Raw genomic sequence first — 9,592 nt, 5'->3', positions numbered from 1 at the left:
ATGCCAAGCTTGAAGTGGACTCTTGTGATGGATGTAATTTTGTTTGATTTTTTTAAATTTTGTCAATTATTTAAGCAATTTTCATATGCAAAATTTAAGCTGAAAATTCGCATATTCTGTAATGTGAGTTCATTTACGTGGAGTGTGATGTTGATTTGTATGCAAGACGAGAGCGATCGAACGGTATATTTAATACGGAACCTGAGGTTTATTTCAGTTGTCTTTTTAGTATACTCCCTCCGTCCCTTATTACTTTTCCTGTTTGCCTTGGACACGTTTGCCAACACACGTTTTTTATCGTTTATATCTTTAATTTCATATTAGTATTAAATAAAAAAACTTTATTATATTAAAATACTCGTAAATACGAATCCAACAAGATCACTCATGACTATATTTGGTCTTATAAATTTGACGTAAATTAAGCATTTGTCTCATGTCATGAACAATCCCGACATTTCAAATAGGAAAAGCTTAAAGAGACAGAGGGAGTACTACTTATGTTGGTAGATATGAAGTGGTAGTTGTCCTGTAGTACTTGTTTTCGACTTAAACGACCTTACTCCATAACAGCTTCACAGATGCGTTTTTGTTAACTACACGTTGAAATTACACATGGTGTCACACAATCTATTAGTACATATACAATTCTTTCATTTGACATATTACAATATATCACACACAAAAAATTCATACAAATCTTATGGTGTCCGAAAACATATTTGGACAAGCAATTATGACATTTGCATTATATCATGCATGTCATTAGCATTTATGCTGCGTTCACTTGAATTGAATGAAATGAGCGGAGAATTGAATGAAAATGTATGGAGAAATTTTAAGAAAATGAAAAAAGTATGAGGCAATAATAATTAAATATGAGTGAGTTAAAACTTTTCATGAAGATGATATGCTGATGGAAAAAATGATAGAACAAATGAAATGATCTTTCGTAAGATTTTTAGTTAAATAAATTAGAATGGAATGATTGAAGAAATGAAAATTATAAATAATTTCACTAATCACTCACAATTTATAATACAAAATCCATTCTATTCTCCCTTCATTCTATTCCTTCTAAGTGAACACAGCCTTAGTTATTGGTATATTTAAATATGTTTAGTTATTGGTATATTTAAATATGTTTGTATTATGAATGATGAATCACAAATCCGTTCTGAGAGGTATTATAAATTATTACGAATATACTTTAGTGTAAATATATATTAAATTAAGTTCTGTAATATATTATTCTCAAAAAAAAAAAAGTTCTGTAATATATTACTAAACAAAATTATACAACTTTTTAAAAAAAATATTTCAACATTATTCCATAACAGAACAATAATTATTTATAATTATTCAGTTGTGAACAATAATTCGGAACACATTTTAAGTGATAAATTATTTATAACATATAAATGTCCTTTTATTCTATATTCAAATCATATTTTATATGTATTCTATAATCGAATTTATAATAAAATTTATAATGATGTATTGTGAAACTCTATATTAGAACGCGGTGGAACTCTATATGTTCAAGTTTGATGGAGTCCACAAAATATTGGAATATTAGCGTCCAAAATTGTACAAAATATAATCTAATCGTTTAATTTTAAATTATTTTTTCTACAATTTTTTGTAAATATCCAACAACATACTTAATTGATAATTATGTTCAAAATTCTATTTATAAATGATAAATTATATATAAATTTGGATGATCCAAGATATTATTTATGATTAAAGTATAAAATTATAATTAAGATCCTAATACTTTAACTTAAATATGAACTTCATAAAATCTAATTATGTATACGAGTTGGTGTTTTTTTCTAAATTGATTTGAACAAGCTCAATACACTGCTAAAGCAGGTTGTGTTTTATAATATAACATTACTTATAAAACTTTGTACTCCAGCATAATGTTATATATATGAGATGCTATAATAGAAAAATGTTATACTTGATTTTAAATATAAAATCAAGTCTAGATGTAGTTATAATTGTCAGGTCGCCAATGCAAGTAGGAATTTGGAGCATAAATATAAACATAATTTTAATTTAATTTTTTGTACTTGTCTTTGTATTTTTTCATCTTTTTCATTCTATCTTAAAATTATATATTTAGAGCATGAAAGTTATTGTAACATCGAAATATATTTCTTGATTTCATATTATAACAATAGCTGGCATCAGATTTCTTAAGGTAGATTTCTTAAGGTAGAAGGCAGATTTCATCGATTTGGTATGATTTTGTGTTCCGAGACGTGATGTCCTCACATGTGTTTAGCGATTTAATTAAGCAAACATAATACGACTACAGTGCACGACAAAAATTAAGATTGTTTCATTATAATGGTTAAAGAAGTGGTGTACACAAAAAAAGACCTTGGATGCCTAATCCAACTTTGTAAATAACGCCAGTTTGGTGTGGGGTTGCCGTGTAGTTATATGAAAAGTTGATGTTGTAGGCCGTGGAGAGATGGAGATGTCTTACCCAAACAAACAAACAAGACTTGGCAGCATATACCACAGATACACACGACATGCATGCATATGCTATAATGAGATATAATTTAATAATTTTTTCAAGACTAATATTTTAAATTTGGAGAAAATTGTGTATAGTTTATTCTCTTTCAGAAAAAGCAAATAAACGTTTGTGTTTCTGGCGGGCTTGACCTATGGTGGAGTGGGTTTGACCAATGTTAAGAACTCCAAAATTGACTGTGAAGTAATGCCTCGGCCCCGTCAGCTAGTTTAGGTTCACTGTATATAGTCCAATAACGTTTTTTTAATTTATTTTTTTTTTGAATAAAATTTTAAACGTTAAATTTTTATTTGAGAAAAAAAAATTAAAAAATATTATGAAACTATAATTTATAGGAGTCTCAAAATGCGTGCCAAAAAATAACGTAAAGAACCTGGTGGGACAGAGGAAGAACTTAATTATACTCCTCGAGTGCCAAAAGATTAAGCATGGCCCTACTTTCCAATTTTCTTCAAAGAAAAATGTCACCGTTGTAAAATGATTACAGAAAAATAATTAAAAAACTGAACTCACTACTTTCAAAAAACAAAAACAAAACTGAACTCACATTCGACAGAATAATTAAAAAAATGACACTGATTACATATTAATTGGTGATTAAATAATAAAATAATATTAATGATGTTGACATTTTTATATTTACATTAATTACACTAATAAAAAATTTCATTTAGATATTCTTTTAGAATGTAAGAGCATCTCCAATTATAAAAAACCGTTAGTTAAAAAGTGAGTCAGCCCATCAAAAATAAAAAATATAGTAAATCTCATGGAAAAATTAAGACTTCAACCATACTAACCTCTTTTCTATAATTTTAGTCAACTTCCTATGAATGATTATATTTGTGGAACCTATACAGGCATGTAAGAAATTTGTAGAAAAATTACACATCATTTATTATCATATCAAACTGATATATTTTATTTTAACAATCTAAATATTAATAAACATATTACTTTTAAGTTATAAGCAATCAATATAACCAATACAATTAAAACATAATGTCTAACAAATTTTTACATAATATCTTGCGGTTCTAATTTAACCAATAACTAGCATAAAATCCCGTGCGATGCACGAGCTCGTAGTTTATAATAAATATTTATTTTAAAATTATGTATTTTGATTTTAATTTAATTTTTGTATAATATATTTAATTTATAATTTTATAAATATAAACTGAGGTGAATATGTGATGAACACTCTTAGTAATAAATGTAAAATACTATAACAAAATCTAGTGTCGAATCTGCGTAGAACAAATAAAGTTTATAATATTTGAATATTATACTATATTAGTCAAAAAAAATTATCGGAAGAGTTTATACATGAAATATTATGTACATAGCTCATTTTGATGAAAAAACTTATCAAGAGTCTACTATTATAACGATATACTATATCACATTTTATAAGACTGTCAAAGTTCACAGCCTACAAGACCTTATAGATATCGAATCATATTATTTTTGGGTTGTCCATATTTGAATCCGGGATCATATTATTCGGACATAAACCGGACACAGGTATTTGGAGTCCGGATCTGAATTGAATATGAGTCAGTATTGTAATTTCTTTTTCATGACCGAATAGTTCATGATCCATCGAATATGATCCAAGACCCTGTTTGGAAGTTAGTTGTTAGCTGTTAGCGGTAGCTGATTGAATTAGCTGTTTTGACTAGCTGATTGAATTAGCTGTTTTGACTAGCTGATTAAAATGAGCTGTTTTGGAAGAAAGTGTTTGGTAAATAGCTGATTGAATTAGCTGTTTGTACTTTACGCAGACACATTGCCAATCATCTAATTGAAAAAGCTCATCCTAGTAGCTTTTTCAAAATTAGCTTTTTGGATCCAAAAAGCTATTTCAATAAGCTAACTACCAAACACCAACATTAGCTTTTTCATTTGGTCAAACATCTAATTTGATCCAAAAAGCTAATTTCATCTCAAAAAGCTAACTTCCAAACACCCCCTAAATACTGTTTTTATCTCAATTATTCAGGTGAAAAATTATTATTTTGTCCAAATAAATATAATAAAATAATAATATAATAATTAAAAATTAAAACTTATAATTACCCTCAAAGTGCCCCTAAGGGTATAATAAAAATATTATAGAGGTATAGTGAGGGTATTGTGTGTGTGTGTAGGCAATTGCTCAAATGGAAACCACTTAAAAAAACTAAAATGGAAACCAAGAGAAACTATATCTAAATGACATCACTCACCACCTATATGTCATCACCCACCCCCTATATGTCATCACCCACCTAGAGGCCACTCTCACCCTCACAGGCCCTGGACAGGCTCCCGATAGTCTTAAAGAGCCAAACTTTCGCCCCACCATGGTCCCACTAGACCCTGACCGACCCTATTAGGCCCCACTTAGATCCCGTCTAGGCCCATCTCGGGATCCATCCCCGGACCCAAAACCCGCATCTTTCTACTTAATCGTATTGGTTTCTATTTAGTTTCCATTGGAGTAGGACCGTATATATAGTACTACTCCAATACAAACCCTCTTATTCTAGAAACTAAAAACCCAGCTGCAATATCACTAAATTCTAAACACAATATCACTAAATCTTGCAACAACACCACCTCCACCTCCATCTTCTCCGGCGACGCCTCCACTTCAGGCAATACCATGTCCGCCGCTCCCCCCACATTTGTCGCCTCCTACCATCCCGTTCATGTCCACCATCCCTCCCTTCCGCCTCCACCGTCTCTACCACCAACGTCCACCCCACCTCCACGTCTTCCACCACCTTCATCTCGACCTCTGCCATCATCACCTCCACCTTGACACTATTACCACCACCACTTTCATCCGCGCGCTATCTCAGCCCCTACCTCCGCCATAACTCCAACCTCCACCATCTCAACCCTCACCCCCGCATCCTCCATGCCCCCGCTCCCTTCATGTCCACCACCTCCATCTTCATCCCCGCCATCATCACCAAAATCAACAAATAAAAACAGATCTGGAAGTTTGCATCAATTTCTGGAGATTTTTACGAATATCACTAATTTCTACAACGAATAACACTAATTTTTAAAGCGAATACCACTAAAATGTATAGCTGATATCACTAAATTATATATCAGAATATTAACGGATTTTGTAAGCATATCAGCAACAGGTGGTGATGATGATGGTGAAATCAGAAACCATGACATGGGTGATAGTGTTGATAGAAGTGTGTGGACAGAGATGTGATAATAGAGGTGGAAGGAGAGGAGAGAGATAAAGTGAGGTTGATGAAAGAGATAAGGTGGAGTTGTTAGGGAGCATAAAGGAATTGGTTTTCAGTTTTTATTTTAAGAGTGGTTTCTATTTGATCATGAGCCTATATATATATACTTATACACACACACACACACACATACGTAGTATATATATATACTATGTATGTATATACATATATATAAATATGGGGGATGTTCCACAACCAAAGGTGGATAACTATTAAAATATGTCCAACTTACTTTATAACCGTCCATTCAGCAACGGATGGCCAGGATTGCAATTTAAAATAGCGTATACGCTATATCATATAGCGTAAGCCCAATTAGCAGAACCCTCCCCCGCTTTTCCTTTTGTTCTTACGTTATACAATACAACATATCAGTTTTTTTTAACGGAACCATGTTCGTTTTTATTGTATAGCGTATTGTGGATATCAAACAAAAACACCCCAAAATCAGTTACCACAAACCCAAACCACATACCAAAAACACGAACTTGAGGCGATTTCTACCAATTTCAAGCTAATTGAAGCCGATTTATGCGCAATCTAGTGAGTATTATCTCCGATTTGTATGTATATGTGCGTATTTGTGTATGTATAGGTCTGTGTTTTCTTGTATGTAAGATTTAATTTTGTTTTATGAATGTTTATATACATCGATGTATGTAAAGTTTGAGTTTTTTAGCTTGATTTTCTGTTCGATGTTGGGTTTTTCGGTCGAAGAACGTGAAATTTGGTGAAGTTGAAATATTTAGTTTAATTTTGAGTTTGATTTTGGGTTTGATAGTGTATATTTTGGAAAAATTTGGATTTTTAGTTTGATTTGGAGTTTAATATTGTAGAATTTGGTAAAGTTGAATTTTTTAGTTCAATTTTTTGTTGGATTTTGAGTATGATAGTGTAGATTTTGGAAAAGTTGGTTTTTGAGTTTGATTTTGGGTTTGATAGTGTAGATTTTGGTAAAGTTGAATTTTTTAGTTCAATTTTTTGTTGGATTTTGAGTATGATAGTGTAGATTTTGAAAAAGTTGGATTTTTATTTTGATTTGGAGTTTAATATTATAGAATTTGGTAAAGTTGAATTTTAGAGTTCAATTTTTTGTTGGATTTTTTTAGTATGATAGTGTAGATTTTGGAAAAGTTGGATATTGAGTTTGATTTTGGGTTTGATAGTGTAGATTTTGGTAAAGTTGAATCTTTTAGTTCAATTTTATTTGGATTTTGAGTTTGATAGTGTAGATTTTGGTAAAGTTGGATATTTTTAGTTTGATTTGGAGTTTAATATTGTAGAATGTTGAACACTTGATTTTAGAATTGGTGGTTTGTTGACGTTGAAAATAATGACATGATCTAATTTGATTTGTGGACATGTCGAATGATCATTGTGGTCCAGTTGATGAGTCTGTGCTCTATGGCCAAGCTAATCACATAAGCACATCAATTTAGAACGGGATCCTAAGGGAAAAACTGACAATTGGTCAGAGTACAGCTCATCTCAACCAATGGATATTACATGACTATCAAGTCTACCTATTGTAGCAATGGGGATTTGGGATGTTTGCAAAGCCAAAAACGGTTATGCCGAACGATTTTTGCTAGCATCACGTACGAGGAACATATGGCCTAGGGCATTAGCATGGGCGGATACTCCGGTCTCTGCAGGAAAGTCAAAGTGCTACAACATTCATCACCATATCGATGCATACAGAGTTATGTTCGATAATTTTAATTTGGATTGGCTGCGTTCGATGCCATATGAACGTTTCAGAGGCATGATGAGCATTTCGAAAGAGCTCTGATTGCCGGCATTGCTCGCGTACCACTCATTTTTTTGAGGATGTAGAGTACCAACTCCTAGAAAGGGTTCCAAGGCAATTTAACATGCAGTTGTGCTTGTGTATACCGCCAAATCCCCCTACAGACATGCAAGCTATGAGGTTTCGAAATGAAAATACTTTCATGAAAGTGGATCCTCGCTACTATCAGCAGTATGTAGACATGTGGAATAGATTTGTCTAGAATGGAGTTGGTATTGTGGAACCAACAGAGAATGAGATTTCGCTGGAAACCTATATGGATTAGTACTACAATATCACTAAATTGAAGATTGTGCCACCATCGAGGGCCACGAAAGATCCGGCCGTGTACCAACAACCCCGAAACAAATGCGAGGTGTCCAAGGCGATAGATTTGGTATGTTAAAATACCGTATTACCATTTTGAGTTTATTGCATTGTGTATATGTTGATTAATGGTGGCCTTTTGATATTTTTTGTATAGATCATCACGACTGCTCGAGGTATGAGTGAGCTCTGTCTGCATATGATGCCCCCGGTTTTCCATGATTCCATATTACCAACATTTGTGAGGGGTTATGACGAGCTCATGCTAGAGACTTTTGGACCGACCTCTGAGAGGCCCGACTTAAAAAATGTGCCTCCTAAATGGAAGGCAAGAAGGACTACGGAGTCTGAAAGTCAACCGTTTGAGAGTGAATACTTTAGAGAGTATGAAGCCTATGAACAAGCTCAACATCAAACAAATTTCGCTACTAGTGCTCCTTTCGAGAGTACACAATATGATGTCGGGCCCAGTGCACCTCAGTACGAAGTTGGTCAATCTCAATTTGATGATCAATATTATCGGCCGATAATAGATTTTGGTGAGGATCCTAATACACCAATTGCTCGTGAGGATCCTGTTGTTCCAATCGAAGACATCCGGATAGAGATAACGATCCGCTTTTAGTTTCATTTTGTGTCACTTGTATAATTGTAGCTCATTTTTCTCATTTTGTCTTTTTAAGGATTTAATCTCGATGCTGGTACCTCAATATGAGAAGGGAAATTATGAATGGTACCATTGTGTAATTGGCTTCTTTAAATGGTACTATTTCGTGTTTTTGACTTATAGGTGGTACCACTCAGTTTATGATCCGTTAATGATACTAACATTCCGTCCATCAAAACGTTAAAAATGTTAGTTGAACGTATTTATTTCGTATTTTCCTTTAAAAACACACATAAAATACAACTGATATCCGTATTTTTTTTTCTTGAGTTCTTGAAGATTAAACAACTTTTTGATCATGTTGCCGGTGTCCATTTTAAGAGTATGAGTAACCAAATCGAAACTTGATACGAACTCTATCTATTTTGATCATCAATTTCATGATACAACATCTTTTGGAAACCAAAATGGCAAGGAAGAATTGAATAAGCCATACAAGAGCAGTTATTCAAGCACACTGTTTGACATTCCTGAAGACTCAAGCTGTCATTAAACAAGGATCACAACGTTTAAATGTATCACAATTATCAGTTGGTAATTTTAGAAAAAGCTCCCATTTATGGTTCCGATCAACCCATGTCCAACGCTGCCCTTCCCCACTCTGATTCAACACAAATCTTGAATAAACCGAGCTGTTGAGCAACTCAAAACTGTAATAAACATCATGTTTAGTATAAACCAAACTATGATTATAAATCCCATTGTTGCTTATCTTTGGCCTCCCAATAAATCGAAAACCATCCCAGGCCCTGTCTGATACGTCTCGGCCTCACCATTCCTCGAAACAAGATGCGGACAGATGTAAACATAACATCGAATTAGCCTGTGCTAATTTCAAAGGATGTTGTATCATGAAATTGATGATCAAAATAGATAGAGCTCGTCTCAAAATTCGATCTGGATACTCATACTCTTAAAACGGACACCGGCAACATGATCAAAAAGTTGTTTAATCTTCAAGAACTCAAGAACACAAAGAAAAAATACGGATA

This window comes from Daucus carota, chromosome 7, assembly GCF_001625215.2.
Source record: "Daucus carota subsp. sativus chromosome 7, DH1 v3.0, whole genome shotgun sequence".
In the NCBI taxonomy this organism is placed as follows: Eukaryota; Viridiplantae; Streptophyta; class Magnoliopsida; order Apiales; family Apiaceae; genus Daucus; species Daucus carota.
Note: the sequence above shows the minus strand (reverse complement) of the source record.